We start from the raw sequence: 13,079 nt of genomic DNA, 5'->3' as shown, positions 1-13,079 counted from the left end.
AGCGGTGAGGATGGAGGAGATGGCCAAGCACTAGTGTAGCCTGAGAGGCTCCATGGAAGAAATGACTCTTCAAATCAGGCTTCATATCTATTGGATAGTAAATTCTTATCTGTGTTATTCTCAGAACTCTGCCAGTGCTTTGTGAAGGGTTTGTGTTCAGTATGTTTCTGTTGTCGATATTTATTATTATGCTTGGGGATAATTAATTCAACTGAAACACATCCAGGAGGAGCTGTTCAATCTTCTGGAACCGGTTCTTTTCTCTTTCTGGGAGGAGGCATGCATATGCCAAGTTCTGGTTGCTTCTGGATGTGTGCACCCTGAGAAACTGTAGATGAGACTGCCTTCAGAAAGAAGGTGTGAGAAATAAAGCACTGATTGCAATTTTAGTTCTGTAGAAATATTTGGGAAGCCTGCTTGGTGGTGTTTTCATGATTGAAAATGACCCCATGCGTGTGCTTGACAGGAACATGGGCCACAGCAGGCCTGACATATGCTTTTTCCCATCTCCATATGTTTCATTTATATCTTAATCCACAGCCTGCTGGGAAATAGCTGGGTAAGATTGCACTTTGGGGACCACTGTCAGTTGGTCTCCTGCTATTTTCTTAGCCGACGGTATTCACACATCCTCCACTAGGAGCTGGAATCTGGCCCTGGGCCTGTGGAATTGCTATAGGGCTGACTGCGGGGGAAGGAAAAATTGAAATGTAAAATGACTTTGTTCAGACGTGAGTCAGGGATGTGTTCGCTGCGTTTATAGAAGGAGGAAATGACATTTGAAGAGAATTGTGAAGTCCCCCAACCTGCCCTTGGCCCGTTGCCGTTGCCTGTGGGAAAAGAGCAGGGGCTTTGGGTCCCGGTCCTGCCACTTAAAGACTCTTTCACCCTGAGTCTCCAGTTTCCTCACCTGTAAAATGAGGATCATAACAGTTGCTTAAAACTGTTTTATTGATCTTCAAATCAGTTGATATAAAGGGTCAGGTATGGTGCTCAATACACAATGTGAGCTCAATATAAAATAGTAGTAGCAACGATAGCTAATATTTTGGAGTGATAACAAAAGCTAGTATTATACTATGTGCTAGGCACTTTTCTCATTGTCTCACTTATCCTTTTTTTTTTGAAGTTTTTTTTTTTGTTTTTCTAGCTATGAGGTCAGTAGAATTATCCCCTAAAACACCGAATATGATTAATAATGCTAACACACCACACAGCTCAGACTGGGATAATTCCACACTTCCTCATCTCGTCCTCACACCTCCCCCGACCCCCCACTGAGTTTTCATTTGTGGCCAGACGGCTGGAGACGTTTCACCAGGTGATGGAATGAAGACAGGAGGCCAAGAGAACAGGCATTTTGCAACCCCAAAGGGGTCTGCATTCAGAGACAAGAAATCACATTTTTATGCAAAGAATACTAATTGTAAGTATCTGACAAAGGGGCTTGTTTGGGGGAAAACAAACACAGGAGTCATTCATATACTTGAAATCTGTTAAAATCAGAATACTGGGGCTTCACAGAGGGCCAGTACCTTTTGTGTTCCTGCTCCCCACCCCCTTCCTTCCCTGATCCCCTGTCCCAGGTCGGGACAAGGTAGGGCTGATTCCCTTCAGGTGCAGGCGAAGCCTGAGGTGCAGTCACAGACCCCCTTCCCCCTCCCCCAGGCACATCTCCTGGTGGGGAAGGCACGAGGCGGGGGCAGATGTGGACCAAACAGATAGACTGCTGCCACTAGCATGCCTGCAGTGTCCTCATTTCTTACAAACCGAACTGGCCTTATTGGAAATTAGCTCTTGCAGGAAGAGAGCATCTCTCTTGAGAGTAAGGCAGAAGGTGAAGCGGCTTCAGATAAGAATCCGAATCGGATTCAAGGCAAAACATGGGCCTTGAAGGTCTGGGGGGTGGGGTGGGGTGGTTAACTCAGGTCACGTGACCACACACCCTGCTCCACCCACTTCCGAAGGCCGGCGGGCACTTGGGGGAAGCACCTCCTGGGAGAAACTTATTGAAATGCTAACTGGAAACCAAGCAGATTCTAGTTTCCGTTTGGCCTCCGGGAAGCCACAGCACAGAATTTCAGCATTTTTCTCTCACACTGTCTGCGCATGGTCCCAAATTCTTTCTGCGTCTGTTTCCCCCTCCCTGCTGTCTCTGCCAATTCTCTGGGTGTGGTAGACAGTCTGGTCCCCAGAATTCAGGGAAATATGAAATATCATACTATAACCTTTTGGATTGTGTCTTGTTTTAAAATAGAAAAGTCACTTATATTTTTCTCCAGTGGCAGTTTACATCACGTTTCAAAACAACCATTTTGTTAAGGGACACTTCAGGATAGGCCAGAGACAGAAAAACTCAAATTAGGAAAAAAACTCAGGTAAGGACTTCTTTGACAGCTCAAAGACACTCGATTTGGAGTGTCTTTAAATTTCGTTGTAAAATCTAGCCAGCTTCCCTCTTCATTTTACAAAGGAAGCAACTTAGAAGAAGTGACTCATCCAAGGTCACACAGCTAGTAAATGGCAAACCCATATGTTTTCAAGTCCCATTTTCAAAATGCCATTACACACGATCCAAATTATAATCCCAGTAGGGAGCATTTTTATGTGTAACAATTGACAAGATGATTTGTTGTTGCAAGGATTCAATGCAGTAACGCTTGTAAAGTGGCAGAACGAAATTAAAATGCTCTGTCCGTTACGTATTTTCTTTCCTGGATATTCATAGCCACATAGATTTTGAGTTTACATAGTTGTAATGTTTGTGTCTAGACCACATCTTGATCTCTTTTTTTTCACTTAACACAGACTGCAGACTTACCTGCAGACTTACCTTTTAATGCCCAAAGAATATTCCATCTGGTCTGTGGACTCTACTATTTTGTATACACTCTATCACTGGTGAACATTTGGGTGGTTTCCAGTTTTTCACCATTATACATAGCAGGGCTTGGAACAACCTTACCTAGCTTGCCACCTTCCCATCCCCTATGCTAAAGCTGGTTTCTTTAGAATGTGTTCTCAAGAATGGAGTAAGACACACGAAGAGATTTCAAAGCAGATTGCTCGTCAGAGAAATACCACGTTTACTGTGTGTGTGACCAGTGACGGGAGACTATCATTGACAAAAAAAGTGGTTTAACTCCTCTGTCTGGGCATAGAAAAAGGAACCTGGGGATTCTTGGCTGAAACTTCACATCCTGCCCCTCCTCACCCCACCCTTCAACCTTTGGCAGTGTTAGTGCTTTCCTGGCCGTTTTCTAACTTCCTCCTTCTGCAGAGAGTCTTGGAGCAGAAGTGACCATGCTAATATAGAACAAGATGAATAGTTCTGTATTAATATGAGGCAGAATCTAACAAAAGCCACCCAGGGAAGTGTGACCATTCCAAGCGCTTTATTAAATAAAATGTTGGGGATTCACTTGTGAATTCCCATCATGGCCAAGAAGATGATTTTGATTTTAAAGATACAAATCTAAGTGTGGATCTATGTATCCAGTTATCCATCTATGTGATTGAATTTGAACATCTAGCCCACTGGACTTGCAGTGTATGTTCTGACTTTTGTCACAAATTGTCAATGATTAATACTAACAAGTTATATTTTGGAGTGTGAAGGCCCTTCGCTTCTATGCATCATCCCATTTAATCCTAACAACCACTTTTGGAGTGGACACTACTATCATCCCCATTTTACAGATGAGGAAACTGAGGCTTAGAAAGATTAACTTGCCCAGAGTCACACACCACACACCAAGGAAGTGCCAGAACTTGATATGAACTCAGGCCTGTTTGATTCTAAAGCATCTGTGCTTGGTTTTCTCCTGCCTCCCCTCCTCCCCTCATTTATGAGATGGTGAGTTATCTGTCCTACTGACTTCAGGGTTGTTTCAAGGATCAAATGGGAGAAAAATCCCAAAGTGCCTTGTAAAGAGTAAACAAAATATTGTATAAATGTGTAGGCATTTTATTAATGTAAGACATGGTCATCATGTGGATTTAATTTAGCTACAGTAATTCTCTAGGACTCTACACCATTCCCTGGCCCAGCCCTAGGCTTTCTGGAGAGACTGAGTAGTTTCTATTTTAAGAATGATTTCTGCCAAGTGAGTCCCCGATTACAGTTCCATGATGATATTTACAAATGTGATGCTCCCCCCCGCAATAGACTGTCAGGAGGAAGATGAGACTCACCTTCACGCGTGCTATCGCTTTTGCTGGCCTCATCCATGTTTCAAAAGTAGTCCAATGGACTAGCCGGGGCGTGGTACCCCAGGTCTTGTTGCAGTGAGCAAGTCAGGATGCTGGGACGTAACCCAGGGAGCCTCACATCCTCTCCTAAGGGAGAAACCTGGAGTTAGGCACAGTTCACCTTAATATCTGAACCAGAGACTGCTGGGAGGCTGTCAGCGCTGAAACAGGCTTTAGATATCCTCTCACCGGACACCGATGCCTCCCATTTCTTATTTCCTGACTGTAGGTTCTTGTTTTTGTTAAAAATCCCTGCACTGTCCCCATGGGAAAAAGAGAAGGAAAACCGTGTATGTCATATGTTGTATCAGACTGTGTCATGGCAAACTGTGGAACAAAATGCCTTTGGGCATACCTATGTGTGACGCACCTGCCTGTCTGTGACACCCTGCCTCCCTGAGTGTGCTACCTCCTGGTCCCTTACACATGTGGTCTCTAATTCTAGTAAAACTCTATGAGGTCGATACTATTACTATGCCCATATTATAGATGAGGAACTCAACCTGCCCCACCCCGGGTGCACAGTTACTAAGTGAAACTATCAACATATTCACCTCCCAAAAGAAGGAAGGGGGAAGACATTGGGGTGGTTACTGAAGAGGCCTGAGTTCCAGTTCCCACTGTGCCACGACCTACCTGTATGACCTTGGGTAAATCACTCCAGTTCTGTTCCATCCTCTACAAATTAAAGGCTCCTACTTTCTTATTGCTTTGGCTCTTTCCTGGCTTTGCGTTCTATGCCTTTTTCTGAAATCTCTACCATAATTTGCTATTGCTTGTTATGGGAATGAAACCTGTTTAGTTGCTCAGGAAAATAGAACCACTAAGTATCAAGGTCCTGAATCAAACCTGTAGATGATAGAGATCATCACAGACATGACCATAGAAAGGATGCTTTTGCTATTTGGCAAAGCTGAGTGTTGCTGCCACCTAGTGAGGAAAAGGCGCGTGGCTTCCAGGCAAGGTAGGCTCCTGTGCTGGCCTAGGGAAAAGCGACCAGAAATCATCCAGTTGACCAGATCGTTCTGGGGATTTCACAGATTAACTCTTACAAGGTTTCTGCAAACCAATCTCTTTCCCTTTGACTAAATGAGGTTGGGAGAAGAGCTTCTCTGGGCATTACTATTAAGTAGATGTAATGATGTGTACAGACTGGGTCTTTACCCGTGGTCCTCTCCCTCTTTCGGCTGGAATCCCAGAACCCTAGAAGGTCTGAGCAAGAAGGAAGCACCCTCAGAGAATTTCTAGGACAACCTATTTCATAGTACAGAGGGAAGATATTTTGGCCAAGGTCACACAGGTAGTTAACTTAGGCAGGGGTGACAGGAGACTGGTCCCAGAACTCTGAAAACTGATCTGATAAAATCCACCGCAAATGAATGAGATTAGAGACTTGTAAAACCACCACCATCAGAGGCGAATATAGCTCCTGGGCCTGGAGCAAGATTAGGAGATGTTAATCAATGCTATTTGCATATTTAAAGAACGCCTGAGGGTTCTGGTGGGAAGGAATGGGTAGTTGGGCGGAAAGCTGGAGTTGCTGATGCTCAGGGGAGCTTTAAGCACTAGAAGGCGCTCTCTGTGCTGGGAAGAAGAAAGGACTTGTTCCCTGGGACTCCCAGAGGCCTCTAACCACCTATCTTCATCTTGCTGAGAGGCAGCCCACCCTTGGAGTGGCTCCTGGCACACCAGGCGTAATCTGCTAGAATGTATTTTTAAAAATCAAGCTTTTGCTACTTTTATTATAAATCACTTGCAATAATCTCATAGCCCCAAGTTGAAGTAGTCAATTCTTTGCACAATCAACAATCTTTAATGACGATAATGATGATGACAGTAGTAATAATAATAGTGGCTGATATCACCAAGGGCATCCACTGAGTCAGGGCCTTTGCCTTTATTATCTCATTTACATCTGACACAAGCCCAATGAGATAATAATTATGATCCTGATCCTCATTTTTCAGCTGAGTAAGCTGAGGGTCAGAGAACAGTTTACCAGAGTCCCACGGCTCTCCTGACTACCTTAGCCCTTAATCACAGCCCTATACCACCCTCCTTCCTGGGACCTTGGCTTCCCAGATGTGCTAATGTCGGGAAGCAGGAGGTGCGCATGCGTACTCTGGCTAGGACCCGTCTACATTTCCATCTCTAGGAGAGGGTTCCCTTCTTGCCACGTGCAGACCCTGTTGTAAATTAGCACAGAGGCATTCTAGTAATACAGCCTCTCCTCGGGGAATTGATGCAGCGGCTTGGTAGCCCAGTTGCCTGTAGGGGGAGAGATTACCTCGGGAAAATATTTTCCTGAATTTCCAACCAATTGTTTGCTGGATGGGGGTGGAAGGGGAGATAGACTGTAGGAGGACAGGTGACTAAGGGGAAGAATTTGTGATTATCTGTTGTTTCAGCTCATCAGAACAATCGCTCCTCTCTATTAACAGGGATTGTTAAGAATAGTTAAGTGATTCAAACCTTCCTTCCTCTTTCATACAAAATTCCCTTCAGTAATAAGCCTGAACAGAATTATTCACTAAAAGGGATAGATTTCCCTCCACTGTTTGTTTTCAAACACGATCCTCTCTTCCTCCAATTAAATTATCAGTTAGGTGAAGAGTTTCCATGAACAAGAATCCATCTATCACCTATTACAGATGTATCTACGTGATATGAACAGAATATGCACAACAGTAATTTTACTCTTGCCCCACCCCTCCCCATTTCTGACTTTTTGGGGGGTTCCTTAGGCTAAGGATGCATACTAAGGCTTATATAACATTTTGTGCTGTCTCTCTCTCTTTTTTTGGTTTTAAGGCAGAGAATACTAAACAAAGGCATTTAGAAAATGTCAACAGGAAATAGTCGAACACAAGCTGAGAATGCTGTTAAAAAAGAGGAAGTGAGTCGAGGTAGTTAGTCGGAGACTAGTCAGAGACTACAGACAACTTGGTGTTGGGTCATCAAAAAAGATTTATTAAAAAAAAAAACAAAAAACAGAGGCCTCAGCCCATGCCTAGACTCCACGCAGCAAGTATGGACTAAAATAATTTTCAGCTATTTCTTGAAATAAGCTCAAGGTGCTTGTAGACCAGAAGTTGCCCTCCAGGGGTTGAGATTATGTCTCTTATGTCATTAAATTCTCCTAGATTGTCTACCCTCGTTTTAGTATGTTTTAGATACTCAAGTATTTAGTGAGTCAGAATGAACTTTGTAATCAGGTTCCAGGCTTCAAGAATCAAGGTGCCTTTTTTTGGGTTAAACAGCCAAAGAAATAAGAAACTACAGACTTCATTTCAGAGTGTGAAGAGGAGACTAAGGATAGTAAATGTTCCCATCTCATTGTATATGAATCACAAGTGTAATAATGCAGCCGGCAGTGCATATGGGAGGTTTTTCAGTGACTTGTTACAGACGCCTTTTAATTTAGCTGTCTGCCTATACTGTTCAAGTCATTGAAATATTTTTTAATTAAAAAAAGAAAAAGAAAACTAGGGGAGGGTATAGCTCAGTGGTAGGGCTTGTGCTTAGCATGCAAGAGGTTCAGGGTTCAATCCCCAGTACCTCCATTACAATAAATAAGTAAATAAATAAACCTAATTACCTCCTCCCACCAAAAAAAAAAATTAAAAACAAAGAAAACTGTCTCTGAGTGTGTGTGTGTGTGTGTGTGTGTGTGTGTGTGTGTGTGTGTGTGTGTTGATTAATCCAGAGAAGCTAGTATCGAAAAGAATTTTTAGATTTAGGGCAATTCCTACTAGCGGAATTCAGTGGTCACTTACATGGTGTGATGTGTGAGAAGTTTGCAAAGAAACCCGTCTCCCTAGCTCCCCCATACCTTTCTCCTCAAGCATGTGACTGGTACTTAAAATCTTGAGTGGGGATGTAAGGTCTTGTCTCTTGATGGCCTCTGTTAAAATCATGTATTTGGGAAGAAGGGATTAGAAACCACCTGAAATCTTGGTAAAGAGCAATTATTCTGCGCCAAGCATAGTGCTCACGTGAAAGGCTCACGTGAAAAAATGCTCAAACCTCCTTAGTCATTAGGGACATGCAAATTAAAGCCACAGTGAGATACCACTGCATACAGATCAGGATGGCTAAAACAAAAACAAAGCAAAACCAAAACTGACACTGTCAAATGCCGACAAGGATGTAGAGTATTTGGACCTCTCATATATTGCTGGTGAGATAAGACATCTTCATGGAAGCAGGATGAAAATGTGTAATAATTTGTTCTCTTGTCTGGAATGGAGCTTTTCTTGTCTGGGGCTACAATAAAGTATTGTTATAAGCAGGTCCTGAAAGGGGCAGTAGCTAAAAACGGTAGTGGTCAAGTGTTATGTGCTGACTAAATCATTCCGGAGTAAAATGAAGAACCCTGGAGAAAGGCTTAAGTTCGTTATCTCAGCCTGAAGCCTGGTCCAAAGAGGGGAGTTTCTTTGACATTCTTTCTATTAAAGTTACAGGGTCTCTGGGGGGCAAGTCTTATTCGGTGCTCCCTCTAGTGACCGCATCATGCTGCCTTTTAGTCCTTATATTTATGTACAAATTGGCTGTGTTTCAAATTAGTCCCAGCACCCTGAGCTTCCCAGGACTGGTGACTATTGGAGAACATCTGATAAGGAGAGGCATGTGGTCACAGGGGATTTACTGTACCTTTCACAATCAATACTGATTACTTCCCCTCACTGATGGCTTCTGCTTTCAGCAAGAGTAGGGCACCTCCCCAGTTCCGTCACTTCCCCCGACAACTATGAATTACATATAGTCAAGGTTACCAACTCTTATCTCCACCTGACTCAAATCACCCTCCTAGCCTGGGAGCTCTGGGCAGCTTACTAGACAGATGTAGATACAGTTGTGTTTGCCTGATGGCCTGCCAGTTTGGTTAAAGTAGGCAAGTAAATATGCCTTTTACCTCTGGAAGGAACCTGTCTGGAGTGAACTGAAGTAGAGAGCATCAAATAATCTGAATAAATATACATTGTGTTACACAGGGCAACTAAATCAAGCTGAAGAGTAATCTAAAGTGATGACTATTATATGTACACAAGAGTCTGTGTTGTTATTACACGCCTGAATTGCTCATGTAAAGGTCATTTTTTTTTCGGAGTAGAAAATGGCTGATGATTGTACTGTCAGTGGGATTGCCATCTGGTTGATTTTGTTCCAGTCAGTTTGGCTGAACACCATTGATCAGAAGACAATTCCTCTGACTGTGGTCATTTCTAATTGTTCTGACAGAACTGATGGAGGATTTTTTTCAGCCGTGGAAACAGACTTGTTTTTGTATGGTTTTGATATTTAGGAATTCGGATCACTTTCAGTCTGTAAACGATTCAAAAGTCCCATTCTTTTTCTTAGATAAAACATACATCTGCCTGAGAGCTGAAAGTTTATAATATGTCACCTATAATTTGTATAATTAAATCAGCAAACACTCTGAACATGGTTTTCCTCTTCACTTCAAGTCCTGCATCCTCTTGGGGGTGACTTTCATGTCTATATCCCTTTCCATCTAGAATGTTCTATGACTCCCAGCATCTCCCAGCACTTACAGGGGTCTGTTCAAATGAGGAGGCTTGAAGTTTACCAGAAGCTTCATTTTTTTTTTTTTTAGCTTTATGGTAAAACTCTCTCTACAGAGCATCTATCTTAGCTTTGAGTTATTAAATCATTAATGTGTCTTCCTCCCCTAGTAAGGTAAGTTCTCTGAAAACAGGGACCATGTCTAATCTTTAGTATTTAGTGTGGTGTCTGGAATAGAACAGGCATTCAATAAATATTTCTTTGCCTAGCCCAGCGCCTGATGGGACCCGGTGCTGGGCTGAATGAAACAGAATAGAGAAAAGCCCTACTCTTCCCAAACTTGCTGTAGGCAGAATGTTAACCTTCAAAGAACCAATGTAAACAAAGGGACCTGGGGCGATTTATGAGTGGGAAAATGAGGAAGGAGGCAAATCTCATGCTTAGGTTGGCCTAGACTGGCCTAGACTGGGAAGCCAGGGGTATGAGTGTAAGTGGGGCTGGACGGGTCACTCATTAGTGCTACCATTATTCCTCTAAGCCTCATCGAGGATGAGCAGGAGGCTGTACCAAACAGCAAATAGAAGGGGAAAGGCACAAAAAACCAGAAAGCAGTCGGTGAGCATCACTAGAATGATCTAGTAATAATCATAATAACTGCCATTTGCCAAGTTTCAGGCCCTGTGCTCGATATTTTCCTGTACATTATCTCATGTTTTCCTCATTATCAGTTTGTGAGAGAGAGAGCATCTCCATTTTGTGCTGTGGAAGTTAGGACTCAAGTTGGTTCAGTATTTGACAGCTTTGCCACATCCAAGGCCTGCGCTTTCTGAGTTCACAGCCCGAACTCCCTTTTAACCACTATTAGCTAGGAGAGGAGTCTAGAAACATGTAGAGGCTCCTGTGAGTAGGGATCAAAGTAGCTTCCAGCGTGGACTTGGGTCAGTTGCTAGAGAACCAGAAGAGGTTTCTTGCCCATGGGGCAGGGGACCTGTGGGAGCAGGATTTGGTTTGAGTTGTGAGTAGGGCTGGAAGCAGAGTGGGACCAAGGAAGGGCAAGGCCAGTAAAATGAAAGGGAGGTATCCAGCACTTGGGAGAGCTCCAGGTTTGCTTCTCAGTGAGGCGATGCTGGACCTGCCAATGCTACTGACCCTCTCATTTGCTCAGAGCTTCCCCAGGTCAAACAAGCTATTCAGCCCTGTGACTGGGTGGCATGGGCTACTGCGGGAGCAGCTCCTAAGTGGAAGAAGTGTGTTAAGGAGATGAGACAGGCACCAGACTTCTCAGTAGTAGCCCACCTAAGCCCCTGAGCCTGGACACTGCCCTGAGTTCTTCAGCAGGGAAACAGCAGTGACAGCCATGAAAACAGGCAGCCTCACTCATCTTGGCATTGAGTTATAGAGCACATCATCATTATAGAGGGAATCAGTAACATCTGTCTTTCCTGGCCCTTATTTAACTTATTCGAGTTATGAAACCTCTCTGTGTTCCCACTCTGTAACTACTGTAAATGATGCAAAAGAGGAGTGAGAGACTGAGACAGAAAGAGTGAAGGAGAATTAATTTACCACTGGGTGAAATGAAAATGTACTGAAGTGTAATGGAATTTCATTAACTTCGGAAATGATGATGAATGCTGTCCAAATAATTCTTACTAATGCATAATTCACAGCTGAAAATAGAGCCAAACTCTCCTAAAAAGCACATCCATTTATGCCCCCAAATTAATTTGGTGTGTTATTCAGGATGGTTGACAGGATAAAAGATCTACTATGAAATGTAATCATCTATTAAGATTGGGAATCTATGAACCTTTCGAGTTTAGTAGATGATGGTAGCTGATAACAAGTGGCATCTTGAGAGGCAGACACCCACAGTCCTCATTCTCATAATTTGAATCTCCCCAAAGACATCATTTCAGACAGAATCACAGAGAAGATAGGATGAGCTTTGAGATCTCCATAGCAACCATGACCCAATTCATATATATCCCCAAAGCAAATTAAAATCAGTTTCAAAAGACTCAAATGGGGTCAGGAAAAGGCCCATACCTTTTCTGACTGGAAATGTTTTTACATTATATGTTTATATGGTATATAAATTATATAGACCATATATTATGTACATTTACATATAATTACACAGGAAGACTTAAACATTCCTTTCCCATTTTGTGTAACACTCTGTATCCTATTCCACAAACTCTCAGCGACATTTATCTCTTAATGTCTCAAGACATAATAATCCCTTCATTTAAACTCGCTTATGCTTTTTGTATACTCAGGAGAGTGGTAATGGGGGAGAGACCTTTTCACCTTTAGATCTAACACAAACCCCCACGTGGTTGGCAGAGAGAAACTATTATTAAGTAGGAGGATAGCTATTGGTCCAGCTCCCACCAATGAGAACATGTAGCTTCAGAGACCAGCTGACACCTCATGATGGAGGCATCTGACCCCCACCCCACCCTGGCCCCCACCCTTGGGTCCCTTCAGCCAATTAGAGAGAACCTTGGTCAGACATGTGAATAGTAATGTCAGGGATGAATTCTGGAACACTCTGAACTCCATTACCAAGGTGTATTGCAGTGTGTGGAGGTGGGGGTGTCATGGGGGAGCATGATCTTCCAAGATCACCCCTATTTGTCTTTATGACCAGACCTTATGGTTTGGGGTGCAGGGGTGGTAAACAAGGACACTGGCTGCTGACACAGAGTATATGATTAAGTTGGAGGCAGCCATTGGGCCAGCTTCCACCAATGGGAGACCTTTTTTTTGAGAGGCCACTTCACAATGGAGGCATCATGGCTGCTCCCCGCCCCTCCCCCATGGGTCATTCAGCCGTTCGGAGAGCACCTTGTGCTAACATGTGATGCATGTAATGGCAGCACTCCATATGATAGGCCATTAGGAGCAACAGGGGTGGCCTTGGAAGGTAGTAGTCTCCCTAAAGACATCCACTTTCACCCTCCAGACCTAGTCCTAGGAGAAGGACTTGAGAGGGTGGCAGAAACCATCCCTGACATCACTATTCACAACTCAATGAAAGGTGCTCTCTGATTGGCTAAAGGACCCATGGCGGGTGGAGAAGAGGAATGATGCCTCCTCTGTGAGGCATCATGGCTCCTCTCCCCTCCCTTTACCCTCCTCTCACTGTGGGTCCCTCAGCCAATCAGAGAGCACCTGGTGCTTCCATGTATCATATGGGGTGCTGCCATTAGAATCAAGCACATTGCCTGCTGATACAGAGGCTTTAACCAAGTCGGAGGCAGCCATTGGGCCAGCTTTCACCAATGGGAGACCTT

Source organism: Camelus dromedarius, chromosome X, assembly GCF_036321535.1.
Source record: "Camelus dromedarius isolate mCamDro1 chromosome X, mCamDro1.pat, whole genome shotgun sequence".
Lineage (NCBI taxonomy): Eukaryota > Metazoa > Chordata > Mammalia > Artiodactyla > Camelidae > Camelus > Camelus dromedarius.
The sequence above is the reverse complement of the archived record's forward strand: the minus strand, read 5'-3'. Positions refer to the sequence as shown.